We start from the raw sequence: 6340 nt of genomic DNA on the forward strand, positions 1-6340 counted from the left end.
ACCATTTTTTGGTCCTGGAATGTGATGCCTGTGTGTATTTCAGTAATATTGTGCTGACTCTTGCGGTATGAGTGTTTGACAACTATGGCCCATGACTAAAGACAGAACCAACATGGACTTAATTGTGCAAACATTCCTGCACAACCAAGGGAAGGTTGTGATCTGGGGTGTTCTCATTTCTAGTCGTGTTTTGTGTTGTGTTGTTCTGAAAGGGATTGAAATATTTCATTTCTGTCCTCTTGGCCTTCAAGTTCAGAGCTGATTTCATCACTGTAGTCATCCCGGCTTCGTTCAGCAGCTCACATAAATATAGCAATCACTGCAGTTTGTTTGTTTGTTTGGTTTTTGGTTCAAGAACTCATACAAAATATTCCTGATAAATGAATGTTAATCCTCATCTCCTCCCCTTCCCCATCCTGGTTAATCTGGAAGGAACTCAAGTCCTGATTCTCATGCGATTAGCAGCTGTGCACAGCCAATCACGTGGACTATTCTTCTTCAAATAGTTTTTGGTGAGAGGTTTCAAAGATCTTTTGGGAAAAAAAGCAGCTCAGAAGTTACAGCGATCCTGCTCTTGTTCCTTTCAGTGGTTACAACCCTTCCACTGAGATTCCCAGGTTTGCCATTCGCTGGGATTCTCTCTTGAAGAAACGGCTCAAAATTGGCAGCATCCATGATTCCATCTTCTACAGAGTGGGTGCGGTCAAGGGTAAACTTCAGAACCTGCTCGGGTTTTTTTGCCCCCCTTTGCCACAAGTTTTTTCACAGGCACCATTGGAGGCACAAAGGGCAATCATCACAGTTTTACAATTTGTTGCGGTAGTCCCCATTGCTTTATCGCAAAAGAAGCACAAGCAAATCGACACAGAACACACATACCCGTGGATATTGGGTACACCGTCACCCACGAGTGTGCCTCCAGGATGTGGACATACTTAAACACAGCATTTTGTTTGAAAGCGTGTTCAGTTTTGTTATTCCATCCTGTAGTGTGTCAGATTTTTTTAGAAGCAAAACCTCTGATGCTCTCCTACCTTCATAGCATGCTCTTTGGCTTATAAACAAAAAAAGACAAGGGGGAAGTTACATGTTAGAGTGGAAATACGTCTGTGTGTCCTAACAAGCACATAAACTGGTAGAGTGGTAAATTTTAGAGCTATAACTAAGGATTTCTCACCAGTAATCTTCTAAGAAGGCCCCTCTGTGTTCCCCAATGGCAAAGAAGAGCAGCCAAGTTTCTCTTGTTCAGTATCTTTACATGGGCTCAATTTTGGTACAGCGGCGTGCAAATCTGATGCTTGTGAATATTGCTTAACTTGCCAAGCAATCGAGCATAACAAGTTGCTTGTACAGCATGGAGCAGACCCTTATGGAGGCCTTGTGTCAGGAGGGTGACTCCTCAGTCTTTTTATAGACTCCTCTTTCTTGTGACCTCTCCTGCTTGGATGTCTGAATGTCCCCCAGGTAATAAATTCCTTCTTTTTCCTGACCGGAAACGTTACTGCACGGATTTTTTTTTTTCTTCAAACCAGGGAATTTAAAGGTTTTAGCAGAATAAAATGTCTCTGATCCCATTTTATTTGAGGCAGTTCCATAAGGAGAGAGGGAACAAAAAGGTGAAATGAAACCAGGAAGAAAAGGAGGAGAAATTAACCTTTATTGAGTAACTACTGTGTCACACACTCTGACAAGCACTTTACATAAGTCCTATCTTTATACTTCTAACTTCTCCATGAAGTTTCTGTTAATTTTGTAGATGAGCAAGCTCAGAAAGTTTAAGCAAATTGGTCAAATAGCAAATTGGAATTCAACAATTATTTCACCCTCTGCCACCCCACTGTTTGAACATTATGATTTGCTCCAAAGACCATATTTTATCAGCATGAAAATATTCGGCTGACACACAAAATAAGTAGACAGAATGATTGGCTTGATGAAGAAAAGTAGCTTATGGATTGACTTCTTTACTCCTCAGCCAGTGGCTCTTGCATTATATATACACATGTTCAAGGCTTGGCTGGACATTCCAGAGGCATCTCCCCACTGCTGACTTGTAGCCTTCTCTGCTGTGGTGTCCCCCCCAGTGGCAGTTCCAGTGCCAGAGCTGATGCATCTAGTTTTCAAGGGATGCTGAGGATTGTCGCTCATTCAGCAGTCTTTTAGCAAGTGTTTATTGAGTTCTTTATCAGGCAGAGGACTGGCAGAAAAAGAGAGTTCATTGCAGATGGTACTAAGGAAAAGACTTTAATGAAGGGTCATCTTAATTATATGTGGGCAGGGTTACAAGTAAAAATCTAGAGAAGATGCAGTACCCAGAGATTAGGAGCATCAGAAAGCCATTACACCCCCCACAGTGGAAGGAATTAGGAAAGAGTATTTACTGGAGGAACAGGGTCCTGGTAGGAGCTCTCTGGTTGCAGGAGAGACAGCTCCTGCTGGAAATTAAGGACCAAAGCAGTGATGGGTCAAGAAGGAATACCACAGCCCTTCTCTCCTCCCTCCCTCCAGCACCTTCACAGTGCCTTCCATTGGCTGAAGCACTCAGAAGCCATCTCACGATGGATGCAGCTCACAGGATTTTACTTCCAAGGGCACAGAGCACTGAGGGCTGAAAATGGACCTGCGGTGAGTTAGGGATAAAGAATTACTTGTTTAAGTGCCCCCAAAGGTCTGGCTCTGACTTAAGCATTAAGGATGGAACAGTGAACACAATAGGCAAGATTGTTCACACAGGGGGCTATGTTCTAGTGCAGGATGGAGACAAAATAGGAAAAAAAAAAAAAGATGAATGTTGAGGAGAGCCATAGTATGTCCCATACTGTGGGACCAAGGAGAAAATTATGAAGCTGGGAAAGGGATTTTGAAATGTGGGGAGGGGAGGGTTTTAGATAGGGGTGGCCAGAAGTGCCCCTTTTCACCTTGAAAAGGCGACATTATCGTAAAGACCTAATATAAAGGAAGGCATGAGCTATACTGGGCGAGGAGCATCACAGGCCGTGGGAACAGCACTTGCAAAGTCCCTGAGGAAGGCGGGAGGCTGGCCTGGTACCGTGTAGCTGCAGACAAGTGAGGAAAGAGGCAGGTGAGATGAAGTCAGCGCTTGACTCAGAAGGTCTCCTTGACTCATGGCTTCTCTCGGCCTCTAATGGCTTCCCATTTGTGTTTCGTCTATGACCAGATGCTGTACAGAGGAGGAGGTAAAATGCTGATAGCAGAGAAAAAGAAGCTAAGAGATGCCATGACTCATCCATCACCAGTTAGCATGGGCCTGGTCTCTTGTGCCTGGCCAGTTACTAGCACGTCCTCCGTATATAGATTGGTTTCTGTGGAGTATGATGCACACTCCTGTTACAACGAACTCTGGCCAGTGTATTAGAACATATGATAGACCGTAGCGACCAATTCATGAGAGGCACTTTAGAAAGAACTGTGGAGTTATTTAAACCTTTCCAGGAGAAGCCATGAAATTGGAGAGCACTGGACTTCTCCTGTACCCTGAGCCCTTTGGGTCTTCTCCACCCTCTAAAATAGAGTTTAACTGCAAGTTATAAATATATTAAATGTATGTATGAACTCCTTACGACTAGCCACCATCACCTTTCACTTAGATATTATATGTGTGCGTATTCTGTATGCATATGTGTACATACTTACGTGTGTATATATGTATATATCTGTATTTATCTATCTACACACACACACACACATATATATAATGAGAGATACATATCTGTTACATAGAAATAGATATCTCTTTAGTTTTAACTATATAAATGTCCTTCCCAACCTTTTTTTTTCCCAGCAATTCCTGTTTGACCATCAAGATTTCACAGCTCAGGTATCACTTCTTCTGTGCAACTTTCCCAGATAAATCCAGGAATCTTGGTCAGACTCTTGATGATCTCATGGCACTCAGTTCAGACATATGTTAGAGAACTATTGATGTTGTTGTATGGTTTATCTCTTTATAAGTCAATGATCCCAACTAGATTGTGAGCTTCTTATGGCCAAAGATGCCTTATATTCTTTTGTGTTCCTGTCTTAACAGGATATGATACATCGAAGTTGCTTAGAACAGACTTTTTTTTTTTTTTAAGAACAATTGAAAAAAAATTCTTTTCACTATACAGTAAAGTTAACCTTCACTTTTTTCCCTTTTGGTGTACAGTTCTATGAATTTTAACACATGCATGGATTTGCCTAACACCATCACAATCAGGATTCTGAACAGTTCCATCCCCCTAAAAATTCCCATTATAGTTATAGTCTCTTCCCCACACCATGGATCTAGAACAGACTTTTTAAAGACAGATGAAAGATAGATGGATAGATGAAATGAGCAAGCATTATTTATAACACACACACACACACACACACACTTACATATGCATCTATCTATCATCTATCTATCTATCTATCTATCTATCTTAGATCTCATTACATATATATATTAAATATATAGGGCTGATGTTAAACATGAGTTTGCAGGCCTGGTATCCTCAACAATTAGATCATGGGCAGTGCTATGAAACTGGTCCTATGTTTTAACTTACTGAAAATTACAGAAAACAGATACCCTGAACATAGATAATTTGTTGTGGCCCAGGAAGCAATCACATACTACTCCAGCTTCCCTCAAGTCCAGTGGCCTTGGTGAACTTGTCATCTGGGAGGTCTTTCTGATTTTATCTTATCTCTATCTGAGAGTCATAAAGATGAGTAACTAAAATGTGGTTAATAAACCCCAGCTGGGCATTTTCTAGGCGAATAAACACACCATTTTTTCTATTGTTTGTTCATGTGGAAATGATGAATAGGACTCACAACTCTTGTTTTCATTATAAGTAGAAAAGTAGAAATAATATCAAGTTATGATACTTGAGGTTGTTATAAAGTACTTTAGAGACACCCTGAAAGTTTCAAATAATTATAGCTCCAGTAAAATTTTTATGGCTGCCTGTGGATTTTCATGATCAAAGAAAAAGTAAACAGAACACTTTTAGGCTGAAAGATATTCAGACCCTTACGATTTTCTTGCTCGGCTCTCCCTCTATTCTTAAAAGAGTGATTAATAGTTTCACAGTGTAAACGCACCCATATTTGAGATTAGGTAATTGGGTGAAATTGATTCTTGAATCTAATCTTCATGCGCCCCTGGCATGCTGCATTATATATTATATTGGTGATTAAAAATACAGTGAGCTAGGTACAAGGGAGGGTCCTCAAAAACTTCTAGCTACCCATTTCATTCCAATTTATTCCATAGATTTCAGCTCTGTGTTTTTTTTTTTCTTTTGCTAAAAAGTACATTGTTAGTACAAGTACTGGACATTGAAGAGAGCTATAGATTAGATTTTAGTACAGTTAATATTAATATCCTGGTTTTAATAATTGTACTATAGCAATACAATAGAATGTCCTCAGTTTTAGGAAATAACAGTGTATATGAGTCATGAAACAAACATATCTTTTCAAAAAAAGATTATGTGTGTATATACCTATACATGTGCCTGTGCATATGATGTGTGTACATGCATGTACACACATATACATGTCATTGGTTATATATGCATCCACAGACATACATGTGACTAGATAAATGTACACATTTATGCATGCATACATATATGGGTCTATGAAACACATAGACATTGAATATAGATACATGAAAAAATATATTTCATGCATATATAGACAGTGTATGTTTATGTACACCTGAATGGGTGTACATAAGCATATGTTGTCAGTTTGTTTTATCAGTAAAATATGCTTTACATTTTTTGTTTTGCACAAAAATGTTTACACATAGGGATCTAAGTAAGGGATGTGCAAGAATCTTTTACACTGTGTTAAAACCTTTTGATATGTGTGAAATCACTTCAAAATTAAGAAATCAGAGCACTTTATGGGTGCCTGGGTGGCTCAGTTGGTTAAGTGACTGCCTTTGGCTCAGGTCATGATCCTGGAATCCCAGGATGGAGTCCCACCTCAGACTCTGTTCTCAGCAGGGAGTCTGCTTCTCCCTCCGAACCTCGCCCCTCTAATGCTCGCTCTCATTCTCTTTCTCTCTGATTCCCTCTCAAATAAATAAATAAAATATTTTAAAAAAGAAATCAGAGCCTTTTAAAGTATGCTGAAAGTGCTTCATGCTACCATGTGTTCTGGAATCATGTGCAAGATTGAATCCACATATGAGGATTCAGCTTTGCGCTAGGGAAAATTGTGTTTTTGTGAGACTCCGGTTGAATTTCTAGTTCCAGTGAGCAAGTCTGTGAAGGGCGTGTAAGGAAGAAGAGTGAAAGAAGCTTATGCAACCCAAAGTAAGGAAAAAAACATATGT

The 6340-nt window shown here is 39.9% G+C and overlaps 1 pseudogene; it reads right to left on the minus strand.

The window, feature by feature from the left end:
* Nucleotides 1-350: 350 nt before the first annotated feature.
* On the minus strand, nucleotides 351-775 carry LOC116875516 (annotated as a pseudogene).
* Nucleotides 776-6340: the final 5565 nt, after the last annotated feature.

The sequence above is a fragment of the Lontra canadensis genome, unplaced genomic scaffold, assembly GCF_010015895.1.
Source record: "Lontra canadensis isolate GAN:19392208 unplaced genomic scaffold, GSC_riverotter_1.0 scaffold41, whole genome shotgun sequence".
Classification (NCBI taxonomy): Eukaryota; Metazoa; Chordata; class Mammalia; order Carnivora; family Mustelidae; genus Lontra; species Lontra canadensis.